The sequence below is a fragment of the Cavia porcellus genome, unplaced genomic scaffold (assembly GCF_034190915.1).
Source record: "Cavia porcellus strain 051 isolate PalLab524CR breed Dunkin Hartley unplaced genomic scaffold, mCavPor4.1 scaffold_3, whole genome shotgun sequence".
NCBI lineage: Eukaryota > Metazoa > Chordata > Mammalia > Rodentia > Caviidae > Cavia > Cavia porcellus.
This window is the reverse complement of record NW_026947486.1, coordinates 83,082,797-83,101,227: the sequence shown is the minus strand read 5'-3', so window position 1 is coordinate 83,101,227 and position 18,431 is coordinate 83,082,797. Positions and strand designations below refer to the sequence as shown.

Sequence of the window (18,431 nt, the reverse complement as noted above, 5' to 3'; positions counted from 1 at the left end):
GGTCTACCACTTTCTAAGTACTTTAGAATCCCTGTTATTCAGTCCTTTTGAAAAATATCCCCTGCCGAGGCAGGAATAAGGGCCATTAAGGGCTTTCTAAGAGTTTTAACCAAGGGTTTGTTTGTTGTTGTTCTGAAATAGGATTTTCCAACTAGAATTTTTTTGCAATCACTTTGCAAACTTATTAGAAGTTGTTTTTCATATCTACACTCCAAACATACAGTAAATCCTCTTTAATTCTTAGAAATAGTTAATCCATTAAAGTGTGATAGAGAGATATTTGTCCTAGGTATGCAGGTCTCACCTATTGCTTACCTCAAATATTTTATATATTTTAACCCGTCTGATCCTCAGTCTCCAGCTTTCTTTCTCTCCCCATTTCATGCAATTTCATCTTCCTTTTTTGCCTCCCTTCCCATCAGAGAACTGACAGAAACACATGCATATCTACTAAGAGGAGAGGCCTTTCTTACCTTGCTACTTTAAATTATCGTCGTATGAATTCCAAGTTGGTCCATACTTGGAATATGTAGTTCCATAGCATTCCTTAGGCCTGTCATATGGCTCATGCTTCTGTTCAGGCTGTGGTAATTCTTAAACATCAGTTCTTCTTACTGTACTATGTTTTATTCATGGATTTAAAGTTTCCTGAAGGGATATATTACTTGAACTTGTGGAAAGTAGTTGTATTATGCTCCTCTGTGTCATCCCCAACTGAAAGAGCAATAGGATAAACTTAGGTCATTAAACTGGAGAAACCGCATAAGAGACAGACACGAAGCAGAGAGAGGTCAATGAGTATGGGTGAGGGGTTAAGAGAATATTTGAGCCAGACAAGGCCAAGGGAGAGACTTGAGGGTGGTCAATGATAGGATTATTTCCAGAAGATGAAAAATATTCCCAAAAGATGAGGAGTATAAATCAAAAGAGGCCTTTATTCTGGGAACACAGGGAGGGAGGACTGGCTTGCTGGCCGCTGGAATCTGGCAATCTCTCTCATGGGGACACGTGGCATGGGGGAATATAAGTAGCCTAAGCTTAGGGCAGTGCCCTAAGGCCATTAGAGATGCACAGGTATTTAATTGGCACACATTTGGCGCCAGGGGCAGATTCCAAAGGGTGGGGGATGTAGGGTTACAGGTAAATCTGTAGGGGCCAGGGAGACAGGAGCTCCCTAATTCCGGCTGAGGCTTTTTCTGGCTACAGTGTCCGGTCTGGGTCAACAACCCTTTCAGTCAACAAAGAAGAGAAACTTATGCCAGATGAACTAACCTTGCAGTCCACTCTCAGACATCAGTGGAAAGATTTTCTTATATTTTTCCTTTCAGTATTTGTTGTTCAGTGACACCTAAAGACAGTAAGCTCCTATGGTTTTTCCAGTCATCAGAGACATATTGAAGTCTTCCAGCTGTCTGCCTCAAGAATCTGTTCTCCCTGTATATACCACTCCCTGAGACAGTGATCCACACCCTTCCATCTTTCTTTGGTCATCAAGGCATACCTTCCTTTCAGTGGTAGCTATAGGGTGAGGTTATACCTCAAAAATCATCACTATGACAAATCCTCAGAGGATTAAGATACTATGGGACAATGTGCTCCACATAGGAAAGAAAAATATTTCCTTAGAAACTTTAAAGAACATTCCCAAACTAACTAATTTAGTAACTCAACTTTTCATGTTGGTAACATACAGGGAAAACATTTTTCCCAAGCCATTCTTCACAGCTACCCTCCATTTCCATAGTTTACTTTGTCTTTCCCCATTCATTATAACTATTCTTTTGAGTAGCTCACCAAGGCACATCTCCAAGGCAATGTAGTTGTATTTAAATATCAACAGATGTATGAAACATTCCACTTCTCTCCAACAAATTTCTCACATGTATTTTATAGACCATTCACTTTTAAGATATTTCTGGGAAACTTTCTCATCCTATTTTTTTTTTTTTTTTTTTACCTAGTGTCTAGAAAGATAGCTTCAATTTTCTGGTTCCTGAACTCATATTTGTTTCCAAAAAAACAATGGGAAAATATTGTTGGCTATCGTATTCTCATTTGAATTATGGCTGGCTGTTTTAGGGATCACATTCTTCTGAGTAGTTATAGTAATGATGTTTGATTTTTATAAGTTTGGGGTTTAAAGGAAATATTTTTTGGATGGAATATTTTCTGGTTGTTCATATGCTGGAAATTATAAACCTAAGATTGACGAATATTCCCATTGAAAAGGCTCACTTTCCCCCAAAAGTTATTGTCAATATATGTAAGCATCAAACACACATTTATCTATATTAATTTTACTATCGGCAATATTAGCTTTCTATCTTCCTTTTCTTTGATGAGGCCTTTTGAAGAAGCAGAACTCACTTCACTAGAGGAACACTGGTAGAAAACTTTATGTATATCATGATAAGATTCTAGATACTTAGATAAAACGTATCCTCCAAAATCATTTTCCCTCCATTTTAACAGGTTAACTACAGGCCAAATAACCCTAAATTGACAAGTAAAGTCATTTAACTATTGCCATTACCTGGTCATATAACTTTTTGGCATAGCAGATCATTTATGCACTTCCAAATGAGCAAACTTTCTTTTTTATAAGAGCAAAATATATTTATTGAGAAAAATAAGGCTTCTGTCTGAAAGAGAGACAGAATGAGTTCCAACTGGATTGCCAAAGGCTCTTTCTTTTTTAGGGACTTTTACAGAGTAAAATCACAATATGAGGCAGGTCTAACATGAAGAAAACATGGGAACTTGAAAGGTGAGCAAGAGGTGGGACAGAACTATGACCAACAAATAAGATTAACTGCTCAGGTAAAAGTGATTAATCTGGGACAAATGGAGAAGCAAGTCATATAGCAAGCAGGCATGCAAAAAGAGCAGTAACTTTTCCTGTAGGGGGTTGGGATGATGACTCCTGGCTTCCTCAGGGTGAAACAGACCTATTTAGAATATCAGTTCCTGATGCTTATCCTTAGGAAATATGTGGTTACATTTGTTTTAACTTTTGTCTTGAGATCTGGCCCACAACACAATCCTCTGTCTGCTCAACAGTTGCAAGGTATTTGGTCTTGTGCACTAGCTCCTTTTAGGGCCCAGCCCTATGTGACTACCTATAATATTTTTTTTTCTTACTCAGTTGGATATAACAATCCTCCCTCTGAAGAAGTAACCTGAACTGCCATGAGGGAGTAATGGGCAATGACCAACCTGCTTTCTTCAGGCTGAAGGGAGTTGTACTTATTGATTGGCAGTCAGGAATATTCTGCAGAGGATTTATCTAAAGACCCTTGATAGACACTAGGTGTTTATTATCTTGGGTAGGCATACAACTTTATGTCTGGAGAAGAAAAAGTCAAAGAAATAATTGGGCCAAATAATAGAATCAATAGGATAATTGTGAGTACAGTTAACAAAGATTTCCACCAGGGGAGCTAGTAATGGCTTTTCTTAAGGTGAATAAGAATAAAGTCCAGGGAACTTTAAAGTCTGACATGTCATTGATTTGTTGTTTAATATCTTGAATAGCAATTGAAATATTATCAGATTGATCAAGAATGTGCACACAACATTTAGGTATTAGAATTGCACAAGTGTCCCCCTGTGCTACTGTTAGACTGTCTATTGCCATCTGATTTGGAAGGACAGCCTATGTCTTTAATTTTAGCTCTTCATTTAGGTGTCTTTTAAGGCCCATTGGGTATATTTAGTTAAGGCCTCAATATGTATTATATACTCTTTTCTATACACAAGATCTGGTGGAGTCAAGTAAATAGAATCTAGCATATTTGCCATTGGTTTTATCTTCCTGATGTTTGGGGCTTTGGCATCTTCTAAGGAACAAGAAATTTTAAACAAAGCATATATAATCAAAGTATGAGCATTAGCGCTAATAGGTAAGTCTTAAAATTGTTTTTAAGGGACAGCAATTATAACCCACTGACTCGTAGGTCCCTTTATTGAGTCCGACATATTGTCGTAAATCTCACTAGATTTAGTTATATTTATCTCTAAAGTTTTGATACCGTGTGAGAACCAAATTGATACATTATTTTGACCAATGAAAAACTCTCTTAAATTTTCATACATGAACAACAATATATACTGTATTTGTAAAACCAGTCTCAGTATCATTTTGATTAGTTGGCAACCTGGATAGATAGAAAAATAGATAGATAGATAGATAGATTACAGTATATATAATTGTATTATATTATAATGTATTATAGTCTATAATGTATTATAGTATATACTGTATTATAGTATTATATATATATATATATATATATATATATATATATATATTATTTGGAAACCTGGATAGATAGATAGATAGATAGATAGATAATCAGTATAATATATATTACAGTATTTAGACAGGATAAATCTCTCCAGGATTGGAGTTGGGATTTTAAGCATAACTAAAAGGAATGAGTGAAGAAAGTTATTTCAGCTAAAAATAAAACAAAAAATACTTTAAAGACTTTTTATTGAGGTATGATGCCTGGAAGGAAGACCAGAGTTGAGAAGGACAAAGAGACATTGGCAGTGTTCAACAATAGGCTGGCTTTTACTTCTCTTTATGATTACTCAGGTCTCCTCTGTGGAGATGACAGTTAGAGATGACAGTCTGACCAGAGGGAGGAGATGGAGTGCCCTGAGTCTTGCTGGACTACCTGGGGAGACAAATCTGAGATCTAGAGTCTGCTTCAGAGCACAGGGTTTTTTTTCCCCCCAGTGGCAGTTTTTACAGTCAAAGCGTGGCTTGTGGGGTTTCTTAAGGCAGTTCCTCTTAAAGTGGCTTTGCTTGTGCCAGTGATAGCAGGTTAGTACATTTATCCAGATCTTCTTGGAGCCCTGAGAATCAGACTTAAGGTCTGTTCTTTTTAAGTCTGCACCAAGGGCTGCTATTTTTGGTCTCTTTGTTTTCTCTCTTTGGCTTTCTTCCAGTGTAGATTACAAATCAATAAGGAGGTAGTTTTTACTAAAGTATCAAGTAAACTATCTGAAGTGAAGTCCATATTTTGTAGCTTTTTTTCCAATTATCTAGGGTTTACTGGGGAATAAACAACTCTTTAAGCAAAACCTGTCCTGCTACTGAATCAGGATGTATGGACATATGTTTTATTAGTGTCTTAAATAAATGTTCTAATAATTGAAAGGGGTTTTCATTTTTCTCCTCAAAATAGATGACAAACTAACTCAAAATAACTAGAAAGTTTTTTTTTCCTTTGCATACACACTTGAAAATGTCTCCTTTTTCAATCTCATAGCTTGTTCTCAGGCAATAAAGAGTCTTGGATGGGAAGTGATTTGGCTCCACTGGGAACAGGTGGTTCACCTGGCTGTTGATCTTTTGGCTGTCTGAAATTAACAATATGATACTTACCTCTAAATGTAGTAGCAGCTTGTCATGCTGCTTGTCTTTCATTACAAGTCAATGTTTCATTTAAGATTAATATTATATCTTTCTATCCTAACTTATAGGTCTGATTAAATCCTCTAAAGACATTAATGTACTTATCAGGGACATCTAAAATTTTCATAGTTCTAGCTTAATTTGCTTTAAGTCACTGAAAGAAAGATACCTATGAATGGAAATAATTTCATAAGGATTTTAATTATACCTGGAGCATAAATAAGAGTTATTTCTTAATATAAAAAAATGTATGAACATAAAGCAATTCTAATCATTTATCATCTTTCTTACAGTATGATTTTAGTTGTAAAAGAGTATCAAAATTAATACTTCCCTCTGTATTCCATTTTGGCTCTGGGGGTAGAGAGGCAATGCACATGTGCAGAGAAATATCAAATGTTTTTTAATGTGTAAGGGGCAAACATCTTGCCGTGTTTAAGAATGCATTCCAAGGAGTTGGAGATTTAGCTTAGCGGCATAAGCACCTGCCATGTAAGTAGGCAGTCCTGAGTTCGATCCCCGGTACCGATAAAAAGGAAAAAGACAAAAAAAAAAAAAAAAAAAAAAAAAAAAAGGAATGCATTCCAAAATAGGGGCTTTGGCATTTAGTTATCCATGTCTCCAGCCAATGATCCGAGTGGGAGACCTCTAAGTAATATAGAGGAACATACTAGATGTCTAGTCTGAGTCCATGTTCTCTAAAATCAAAGAACACATTTTGGGAACAATAGAGGTTAAGAGTAGAATGTATTTGTTGAGAGAAAGACACCTGTCTGGAAGACACAGAAGGGGTCCTGAGTGAGTTGACTAAGCAAAGTTTCTTGATAGCCAGTAGGTTGCTTTCTCACATAGATTGCATAGAACCCATAATTTTTCAGGGGAATTCTTACTTGTAGAGGCAGGTGTACTTTTTGACTTACTATTTCACATAGTATGCAAAATGAGGCTCAAATAGTTTCATGCCCTAATCATCAGTGTCAATGAATATGTTAGATTACATGGCAATGGGAAAGTATGGCTACAAATTAAATAAAGATTGCTAATCAACTAACTTTAAAAAGAGATCATCCTGAATTGTCTCAAGCAGTTCGTGAAAGTGAAAAAGAGAGGGAGAAGAAAGGAATGTGAGAAATACATGAAATACCTTTAAACACGGAGAAAAGAGACTGTAATGAATTAAGAGGTACTCTAGAAGCTATAAAGGTCCAGGGAAAGAATAATCTTCTGTAGCCTTCGGAAAAGAATTCAGCTCTATTGACAGCTTACTTTAATACAAGTGAGACTCATCAAGTTTTGATCCCCCAAACTGCAACATTAAAAAAAAAAAATTCGTGTTTTGACTCAGTTGTCTGGGAACACATAGTGAGGCTGTAAGGATTGGGAATCTGTGCCCAATGAACTGCCCATATGCAGGGTCCATAGATGAGGCTCTCAGGACTGTCAAGCTGCACCCAGTGATGCACCCATACCTGGGATCCATCTCTGAGTCATGGGGGACCAGGAGTCTCTTCCCAGTGACCTAAAGTCATCCAGGAACCCTCAGATAGTCCCAAGAATATTGAAACTCTGTGCCAAGCAACCACAGTCATCCAAGAACCCACAATAAGATCCTCAAGGAGTGATAGTCCAGACCCAGTGAACCACCAACACTTAGGCACCATCTCTGAGAACCATGGGTATTGGAGTCTTCCCCACGTGGTCTGAAGTCATACAGGAATCTTCAGTGAGGCTCACAGAGATTGGAAGTCTGGATCCAGTGGCCCACAGTCATCTGAGAATCCACAGTGAGGTACTCAGGTACTGATTGGCAATCCCCAGCAACCCACACACACACGTAGGAACCATCTCTGAAACTAGCTAGGACTGGAAGCCTTCAACCAGCAACCTGCAGTCATCAAGGAATCCTTGCTGGGACTCACAGGAACTGAGTGTCTGCACCCAGGGACTCACAATCACTTACAAACACTGATGTCCACAGGGCAGAGAGTCCACCCCCCCCCCGCCAGCAACCCACTCACACCTGAGAACAGTTACTGTAACCCACTAGTACTGGGAGTCCATGCCCAGAAACCAGCAGTCATTCAGGAACCCTCAGTGGTGCCTACAGGAACTGGAAGTATATTCCCAGTAACCACGGCATACCCAGGAAATATCCCTGAGTCCCATGGAGATCAAGAATCTGTGCCAAGTGACCTACATTCATCCAGGAACCAAAACACGCAGGAACAAGGAGTCTGGACCAAGAGATATGCAGCCATTGGCAACCATCAATGAGACCCACTGCCAGGTGAGCTGCCAGCACAAGAAGCAACTAGGGCTTGACATCCAGCTGATTTAGAGGAACACAAGAAAATGCCAAAATGAAAGAATAGAATGCAATCTCAAACTTTCAGCCTATCCAGATCAAGTACAGTAGACACTGACATGGATGAATTTGGAAATCACGAACCTACAATTTAGCAGTGGAAATAAAGAAACAACTCCAAGAAGCTGGAAAGGAAATCAGATAAGAAATAATCTCTCATGTAAAAACAGAAATTATATACATGATGAAAGAATTGGTTGGTACATCTGAAGAAACCATAGATAAAAAAATAGGGGAGCATAAAAAAGTGATGGAAACCTTGAAAGAACAATGCAGGAAACAACTAGAATATATGAAATAGATTCAAGGATATATACAGAAAATCAAAAATTCCATTTAAAGCTGGCAAAACTGCATAACATTGAAAAGACACTCTCAAACTTTGAAGACATGATTGCAGGTCATGACAATGAAAGGAAAGATCTCTTTAAAATAGCAAGAAATTGGGAAATAACAATTCAATAGCTGCAAGGTGATACAAAGAAATATAAGAATGATAGGTGTCAGTGAAAAAGGAGAAACCACAAATGACTTTAAAAGATGATTTGCAGAAGTAATGGCAGAAAATTTTGCAAATATGAAAAAAATCTGACATTTAGGTAAGTGAAGCATATAATTCCAATTAGTCATAACAAAAATAAGCCTACATCTCAATATACAATAATCAAGATCCTAAAATTAGGTATAAGAACAAAATGTTAGAAGCATCTAGAGAAAAGAAAAAATCACCTATCAGACAGGTAAGCCTATCAGAATCATGACAGACTTGTAAATCTTTTCAAGTCCTGAAAGTAAACAAGTTCCAACCAGATTGGTGTACCCTGAAAAACTATTTTTCAAAATTAATGGAGAAATAACATAGCCCGATGCCAAAGAACAATTGAAGATATTCATGACAACCAAATCTACACAGTGTACCTAAAGAAACCCCAGGAAGTGATAAAATTGACCACTATTCCATAAACATCAGAAACACACCAACAAGTAGAATAAACAATTAAAGACAGGGGAAAATTATGGGAAAACTGTAGAAAGATAACATGATAAAGATAAACCACAGTTCAATAAATTTAGAAATTAATGACAAAAGAAATTGCAAATAATCTATAAACAAATGGAAATTAATAGCACCCTACTGAAGAGCCAGTGGTTCACAGAGACAATTAAACAACAAATTAAACAATATATACAATCAAATAAAAATGCAAAAACAACCTAAAATAACGTAGGGAACACAATGAAAGCAGTCCTCAGAGAAAAAATTTAGTGGTGAATACTCACATCAGGAAAACAGAATAAGCAAATAAAAAATCTAATGCTGCACTTCAAACTTCTACAAAACGAAGAACAAGTGAACCCCAAAGCTCAAAGAAGGGACAAAATTACAATGACCACAGCAGAAGTTAATGTGACTGAGGCTAACAAAGTAATACAAACAATTAATGAATTTAAAAGTTGGTTCTTTGAAAGAATAAATGAAATTGATTAACCCTTGCAAACTTCATCAAAACAAGGAATGACCAAACTCACATTCATGCAATAAGGAATGAAAAGGATGAAATCACAACAGATTCTGTGGAAATATAGAGGACCATCAATTCCTACTTTGAAAACCTTACTTTCATAGAATCAAAAACACAGAAGACATAGACACATTGCTATAAACATATGAAATAACAAACCTGGATAAAGAAGATATACAACTTATGAATCACCTGATATCAGTTAATGAAATTGAAAACTCATCAACCAAAAAAAAGGGACAGTTTCTGATGGATTCACAACTGAATTCTACAACAAATTCAGAGATGATATAATATCAATACTTATTAAAATCTTTAATTAAATTGAAAGGGAAGCAGTTATTCCTAATTCAATCTGGGAGCAAAACATTACCCTGATACCAAAACCAGAGAAAGACCCAACCAAAAAAGAGAACTACAGGCCATTCTCTCTAATGAACATAGATGCAAAAATCCTCAGTAAAATACTAGAAAAAAGAATGCAGCAAATCCTCAAGAAGATTATATAGCATGATCAAGTGGAGTTCATGTAAAGAATATAGGAATGGTTCAACATATGCAATATGTAATACACCATATCAATAAATGTAATATATCATATCAATAGAGCAAAAGACAAAACTCATATAATCATATCAATATATTCTGAAAAAGTTTTTTTTTTTTTATAAATTCCAACACTCACTCATGGTAAAAAGCCTAGAAAAAAATCAAAATAGATGATCTTTACCTCAATCTGATAAAAGTAATCTTTCACAAATCAACAGCCAACATTATACTAAAGGATCAAAAACTGAAAACTTTCACTCTAAAATTAGGAACAAGACAAGGTGGCCCACTATCACCACTCCTACATAGTTCTGGAAACATTAGCCAGAACAATTAGACTACAGAGAAATAAAAGCAATAAAGATAGGAAAAGAAAAAGTTAAACTATCATTATTATCTATGTATGGAATATATCTATCTATATACCATACCATGATATGGTACTCTACATACAAGAAACCAAAAACTCTACCAACAGAATTTTAGACATAATAAGCCAATTTAGGAGCAGAGTACAAAGTCAGTACTCAAGCCAATAGAATTCATATGAACAAACAGCAAATTCACTTAGAATGAAATTAGGCAAACCATACACTTTACAATAACAACCAAAGAAATGAAATGCTTAGGAATCAATATAACAAAGGAACTAAAATATTTATAAACTTAAAATTACAGTACCCTGAAGATAAATTCAGAAAAAGGAACGATAGGCGTTTCTCATGGATAGGAAGACCCAACATTGTGAAAATGGCCATACTCTCAAAATTATTATACAGATTTAATGAAATCCCAATCAAAATATCATTAGCATATCCCACGGGTATAGAAAAAAACATTCCTAAAATTCTTATGGAACTAGAAGAGATCTAGAATAGCAAAGGCAATCTTAAGCAATAAAGACATTGCAGGAGACATCGCATTCCCTGACTTGAAATTATACTACAAAAGTACTGTGATAAAATCAGCACCATACTGACAAAAAGCACACCTAAGGATCTATGGAACAGAACAGAAGATAGGGACATATCTACAAATACACTCAGTCATTTTATCTTTAACAAAGGGGCCAAACATGTTCACTGAAACAAAGATAGCCTCTTTAATAATTGATGTTGGGAAAGCAGACTTTCCACTTGCTGAAGATGTAAAGTAGATACGTGCCTATTGCCATGCACTAAACTAAAGTCTGAATGGATCAAAGATTTAAATATTAAGACAGAAACACTAAACCTACTGGAAGACAAAGTAGGTAGAAATCTCAAGGACATAAGAATAGGCAAAGAGTTCACAAACAAAAACCAAAATGCATAGGAAGTACTTCAAAGAACCAATGACTTGTATTTCATCTTATCAAAAAGTTTTTGAAAACATTGAAAGAAATCACCAAGAGAGTGATAAGCAGACCCACAAACTGAGAAAAGATTTTTGTGAACTGTTAGTAAGACAAAGGACGTCTATCTAGGATGTATAAAGAACTGAAAAAAATCAGGCCCCTCCAATAATAAAGAAGCAATCCAAAAATGGGCTTCTGAGATGAATACACAATTCTCAGAAGAAACATAAATGACAAATAAATACATGAATAAAATGTTCAACATCACTGGTCATTTGATAAACGCAAATTAGAACAAAACTGAGATACCATTTCACTCCAGAAATAACAGTGAACATGAAGAATCAACCAATATCAAAGGGCTGTGGGACAAAGGGAACCCTTCTCCATTTTTTATGGGAGTGTAGACTGGTACAATTACTGTGGGAATCAGTATAGAGACGCCTCAAAAATCTAGGGTTACAGGTTTCATTAAACCAGCTATTCTGCTTCTGGTTATTTTCCCAGAAACACTGAAAACATCATACTACAGCAATAACATGTATACTCATGTTTATAGCAGCACAATTTGTAATAGCCAGATCTTGTAAACTACCCAAATACCCATCAACTGGTGAGTGGATTAAAAAACATGTGATTTTTTTATATAATGGAATACTAGTCCTAAAAATTATACACTTGAGGCCTTTATAAGTAAATGGATGTAACTAGAAACTATACTAATAAAGTGAAATAAATCATTCTTGCATGTGTAAACACTGTATTGTTTCTTTAGTGTAAGAAACTGAAAGAGTAAATAAGATTCAAAGTTAAAATAGATATAGAAAATGGAAAGAAACTGTAACGTAACAACTATTGTTAAATTCACATATTCTTGTTTTGAAATCCTATATCACTGTTGTTTTTATTGTCACCTTGCTTTTATTGTTGCTTTTTGATTTTTCTTTTTATTCTCTTTAAAATAAAAAACAAACTTGTGTTTGTCTTAAGCTGCTAAGTTCATGATAAATTCTTAAATTAACAGAAAAATAAACATTTCAGAATGTATATTAATTCCTAAAGAATTTATTAAGCATCTGTTTTGACTAAAATACTGTACTAGAAACCTCAGAGGAAATTCAGCTGAATTAAGACATTATCCCTGGTCCAAAAGAACTTCCAGTTTAATGGCACAGAGATATTAAAAGCACATCCCATACTTTTGAGATCATGAGTTTGAAGAATCCTATCCTTTTGTCTTGTATTCATTTTTCCTGGATCACTATGTTCAGGTCCTCTAACTTCTTAACCCTCAGAACTTTCTAGGGCACCCTTACCTCTAGTAATACGTACATATCCCTCCTGTTAATTGTCTTTGAGAACTCTTCCAAGTTGGTATAAAATTTCATTAAGAAAATTTCTGATAGAATTGTCTTGGTTTTGAAGAATCTTTCCAACAAAAGAGCAACTATTTATTGATTTGATCTTATCCAATTCTGTACATTTGCAGCAGATAGACTACTACTTCAATATAAATAGTAAAGGTATCATTTTTTCAAATAATATATGCCACTAATATCAATAATACCATACAACATGATAATGATAATGTTGACTTTGGGTTTAGAGAAGCTTTATTAGAGGATAAGAGATTTAAACTAAAGCCTAAAGATTATATAAACACTCCAAAGTTTGAGACTTAGTATAGTTCTTAGCAGAGTATAATGACCACACAGGCCTCACAGGTTACATAAAAGAGCAGTTGGAGGATGCAGAAGTAGGCAAATTTGGCTAGAGTACTTACTCATTAGTTTTGTGGGGCTAAGTCATAGTGTAGTAAGGCTAGAGTTTTCAATTTATTAAGCAGCCACTTTTGTAGTTTCCCTGAAATGTGAGTCATATCCTATTCTTGCTCCTACTAACAGTTCAGGGGTTAAGATACATATCAAAGTATGGCAAATGACATAGATGGTAAAAGATGAATAGAACAGGAACTTCTGAAATGAAATGGTCTGTGGATCTCTGCATTATAACTTCTGGTAGTACCCCATATGCATAGAACACTTTTATGAAAATTGAAATTCATAAAAAATACATTTTATTATACAGTATATAGTAAAGTTTATGTTCCCGATTCTGAATATGAATTCCTAGAAAATTATTATTTATTGCAATTCATTGCAATATTTGTTCTTCATATCAATTTTATGGTTGCAGATAGTTGGAGACTAGATGCTCAGTGCTAAAGTATAGATAAGTAAACAATTTTTACTCACTCTGAAACACTAATCAGCCAAAGCAGTAGCCTATGCAAGTGGATATGTGAGCAGCAGTAAGGATATTTTATCATGCTACTATAATTACAGAAAAGTTTACAGTTTAAATGTTATGGCACCTGGATTTGTTTAAAAATGCTTCAGCAAAAATATAAAATTGAGAGTTATACAAAATGTGAATGATAGATTTTTAACAAATGTTGAATATGGATGATGCAATATGTAATTAATGAATATTTGTTGAAGAACTATCTATTCAAGTCTCTTTCTACTATATGTAAAATGAAGTTTTCAGTTTAAACCACTTTAAAACTTTAGGATTCAATATCATTAAATACATTCATAACATTTTATATTCAGCATCACTAATTCTACAACATTTTTCATCCCCCAAATGGGTACCTCTACTATTGAATAATATGTCCATGAGATATAAAACAATGGAGAAATAGCTCTAAAATACATAAAAGTTAAAAATCAGATATCAAGAATGCTGCAACTGTGACAACAAGTTTCCAAACAGAAGAGTTAAACATTAAAAAGAAAACTACTACATCACCAGCAGACTTGAATACCAGACATGTTTTTGCAGAAGACATATATATCCACTCAGGCATTACTGCACAAGTGAGCAATTCCAGAGTTCTGAAAGGCTGAGGCAAAAAGAAATTTCAATTTTGAGACAAGCCTGGGGGAACTTATAGGCTTAGCAACACCCAGTCTCAAAAATAAACAAAAATAAATGTTTGAATTATACCTAAATGCAAGTGCCCTTACTTTGTCCTCAATACTGCAAAATAAGTTTAAAAGCAAAAAGAAAAATATTCTCATGAAAATATTAGCATACATAACACAATGGAGAATAAAAGAAAATTGTAAGAACCTGGCTCAATTTTAAAAACCTCTTTAAAATATGCTAAAACATATTTAGTGATTATGTGACTAAATGTACTGGGACACAAGCAAGCAGACTAGCAATGAACATGCAGCATCTCCTCCAACTCAAACAAGCAGTCCCATATCTACAAATTGGCACTTTACACAAGAAACAAGGGTGCCAACATCCACCAACTCCAAGCAAGCCCTACATTTTGTTTTTCCTTAGAATGAGGCAACACCTGTGGACTCACCAAAGATCTGATCTGAGACAAAGCCAATGCCTGGGAAAGGAAGAGATTAATCCAACCCTGGGAGTATAACGTCAAATCCAACAGTCCACTTGAATCCCTGCCCTGCAGCCTAAATCCAGCAAAAATCAAGGGCTGACTCAATTTCTCATCTATCAGTGGGAGCAAGGGCATGTGTTGGCTTAGACAGTAACCACACTGTAGAGTGAATAGAGAGAGGAGCATCATGTCCAGGGTAATTACCTTAAAAATTTATAGGCACCAAAGCTCTATGGAGAAAATTGTGAGTGGCAGGATCCTAAGACTGCAGAACTTGGAAAGAAGCAACTCATTCAAAAAACGGGATACTTTTTCTTTGACTCAATCTTTCTTCCCCTGTATTTTACTCTTTTTTATCCTTTTTCTAGAGGGGGAGGTAGAATTTGGGTTTTCCTTTATTTTCTTTTTTAGTTTCTTTTCTCTTTTGCCCTTCCAACATTTTTCTCTTTAATCCTTTTATTTCTGGTTTTTTTGTTCTCTGTTTTTCTCTTCTTTTTCTTGTTCAATCATTCCTACAACAGTTCTGTAACATTATTAATTTCCTTTTACTCCTCCATAACCTCAATATGTCATTATTTTCTCCCTTTCGTATTTTATTAATTAATTTTTTCAATTTTTTTTCTTTCTCCTTTTCCCTGTTCCTCTACCTTTACTAGGGTAAATACTAAGTTTTATGAATCTCAAGAGAGTGAGGTAAATTATGGTGCTGCTGTTCAATACTATTCTATTGTTAGTTGAGGTAAAGTTGTTCCATTTAGTAGATATTTACTGTCTATCAATAATAAGTCAATATTTGGTTTGTCTTAATGTTCACAGTATAATAATAGATCACCTTTTTACGGTTGAATAGTCTGGTATTTGTCAATATTCTGTCACTGAAGCTATATTTAATGTCTATTTTATTATTATAACCAAGGTAACATAGTACTTGCTATTAATTTGTTTTCTTAGGAAGTCAATATGTAAATTGTCTTGGAGACCTTCATAATACTGTGGCCCATTCCCAGAGAACTGGGTACTGGTGAAATATGTTTATCCTCCCATCCCAAGAAAATGGATGTGGTTGTTTCCTAGGATGGAAGCAAAGGACGGTAGTTAGATGCACCCAGGGAACACCACTGAAAAGCAGAGATCGATGAAAGAAATCTCCACACTAGAAAAAAGTTTTCAACTATAACTAACCCACCAGCCTCAACACACAAAGAGAAACTCAGAAAAATCAGAAAACTAATGAACAAAATGCCTCTAAAACTCCTAGCTCACACAAAGCTGATTCATCAGACACTGAAGGTGAAGAAATCAAAAACACACAACCAAATTATTCAAAATAATATCAGAGGAGATAACAAAATATAAAAAAAGTTGCTAGGCAGCTCATAGAAGGTAAAATAAACAGAAAACAAGCCAGATTTAAAAACTGATTAATGATTCTACCGAAAACACTAATCAAAGCTAATGAGAGCCAGACCAAATGATGCAAAGCCTGAGTGATCAGCATAGAAAACAATTAGAATCATTAAAATGTTCCAAATGGAAATTCAGAAGATTAAAATTTCTATCCAAACATGGGCAGCCAAAGTGATCAGTATGAGGACAGTGCCAAACTAGAAGATATGGATGCTGTTGACGACCAGTTAATAAGAAATACCACAAAAGCAATGGAACTGTGAATATGTATTCAAAAGCTTTCAGAGGACACAAAGAAGATTAATCTAATATTAAATTAAATTAGTGAAAAATCAGAAGAAACCACAAATGGCTTAAAATTTGTTTAATAAAATAATAGCAGTAAACTTTTCAAATAAGGGGAAAGAATTTAACATAAAGATAAATAAGTCATTTAAAAACTATAAAACTATGATCAGCAAAGGACTTCTCCATGGATGGATCATAATCAAAATTCCAGACGTCCAACACAAGAATAGAATTTTTAACGTCGTTAAAGAAAAGTGACAGATCACCTGTAAATTTATGCCACTAGAATCACAACAGAATTCTCAACACTAACCTTAAAAGTCAGGAGAGCTTGTAGTGAGGTGTTTCAAGACCTAAAAGAAAATAATTTCCATCCCAGGCTGATATATCCTACAAGATTGTCTTTTAAAATTGCTGGAGAAGTAAGATAATTTCATGATATAAAGGCATTAGAAACATTAATGAACACAAAACAAGCATTCCCCACATTCTCAAGAATACCTTAAAAAGAGATTATAAAGCTAGCAATAAAAAATATAATAGAATACATACCATGTTAGTTAAGCAGTTAAGTAGAAGAAAAAGATAGGGCATCACCAAAAGAAAAACAAGCACATGACAGGAATAAGTCAGAAATAGCATAATATGTGAATGGCCTCAACTTACGACTCAAAAGACACAAACTGATAGAATGTATCAAGAAATAAAATTCAGTGGTATGCTATTTATAAAAAAACATTTAACTAAAATAACTCACGGGCTAAAAATTTAGAATGGAAAATATACTCCATGCAATAGGAATCCCAAATAAAGCAGGTATAGCTATAATGAGACAAAGTGTATTTCAACAAAAATTCATCAAAAGAAGTAAAGAAGATGACTACATGTTGCCTAAGGAAACAATCCAATAGAAAGAGATAACAGGTACTATTGAATAAAGCAAGTACTATTGAAAAAAAGACCAGATAAACATGAACACAATTGTAGTGAGGGTATTAGCACCTTACTGTTCAACTTTCACAAATAGACTGATCAGTCAGACAAAAATTGGACAAAGGTTTATCTGAGTGGATCAAAATTTTCAAGCCAATGGACTTAAAAATAGGTATAAAGGGAACTTACCTCAATCTGATTAGTCATTTATGAAAAATCTATTGTCAAAAATTCACTAAAACATTGTTAGAATTAATAATCAAATTGAAAAATGTAGCAGGATACAATGTCAATATGCAAAAATCAGTAACATTCCTTTATACTAAGAATGCACCCACTAAGAAAGAAATTAGGAAAAAATACCATTAATAATACTAAGAAAAATGGAATATTTAGTGATTAAGAAAAAGATCTCTACAATAAAAACTATAAAACTATGAAGAAGGAAACTAAAAGGCCATCAAAAAAATGTAAAGTTATGTTCTGTTCTTGGATAGGCATAGTGAATATAGTAAAAATAGTCATGCTTCCAAAATTGATATACAGATTTAATGCAATCCAAATCAAAATACCAATAGCCTTTTTCACCGAACTGGAGGAAACCATATTAAAACTTAATAGGAACCAGAAGAGACTCAGAATAACAAAAGCCAACCTGCATAACAAGAGTAAAGTGGGAGGCATCAAAATCCCAGTCTTATATGACACATCTACAGCAGCAAAAACAGCATGCTAGTGGAAAAAAAAAAAAAACAGACACGAGGATCAGTGGAAAAGAATAAAGTGAAGAAGTAACAACAAACATATTACGCCATTTTATCTTTAACAAATCATAAAAGTATACAGTAGCATGGATATAGCTTCTTTAATAAATAGTGTTGGAGAAACTGATTATCTACACGAAGAACACTAAGTCTAGAACCATATCTCTTGTCATGTATCAAACTAATTTGAAAATGGATCAAAGAATTAAATATTAAAATACAATTAACCTACTGGAAGGCAATGTCGGGAAAATTCTTGAATAAGCATGGCAGGGAATTTCTGAACAGAAACCTAATTTCATTGGAAATATTATGGAGAGTCAACAAATGCAATCATATCAAATTAAAAACTTCTACACAGAAAAGGAAACAAACGAGTGAAATGACAACCTAAAGAATTAACAAAAAATTGTGCAAACT

At 34.6% G+C, this 18,431-nt stretch overlaps 1 long non-coding RNA gene across 1 annotated transcript in view; it reads right to left on the bottom strand.

Moving 5' to 3' along the window:
• Nucleotides 1–413: 413 nt before the first annotated feature.
• LOC134475370 (uncharacterized) overlaps nt 414–18,431 on the bottom strand; it is a 287,729-nt gene continuing 269,711 nt past the window's right edge. The window contains exon 3 of the long non-coding RNA XR_010046478.1: nt 414–714. This is a non-coding gene — a long non-coding RNA (uncharacterized LOC134475370). The remainder of the gene's footprint in view (nt 715–18,431) is intronic.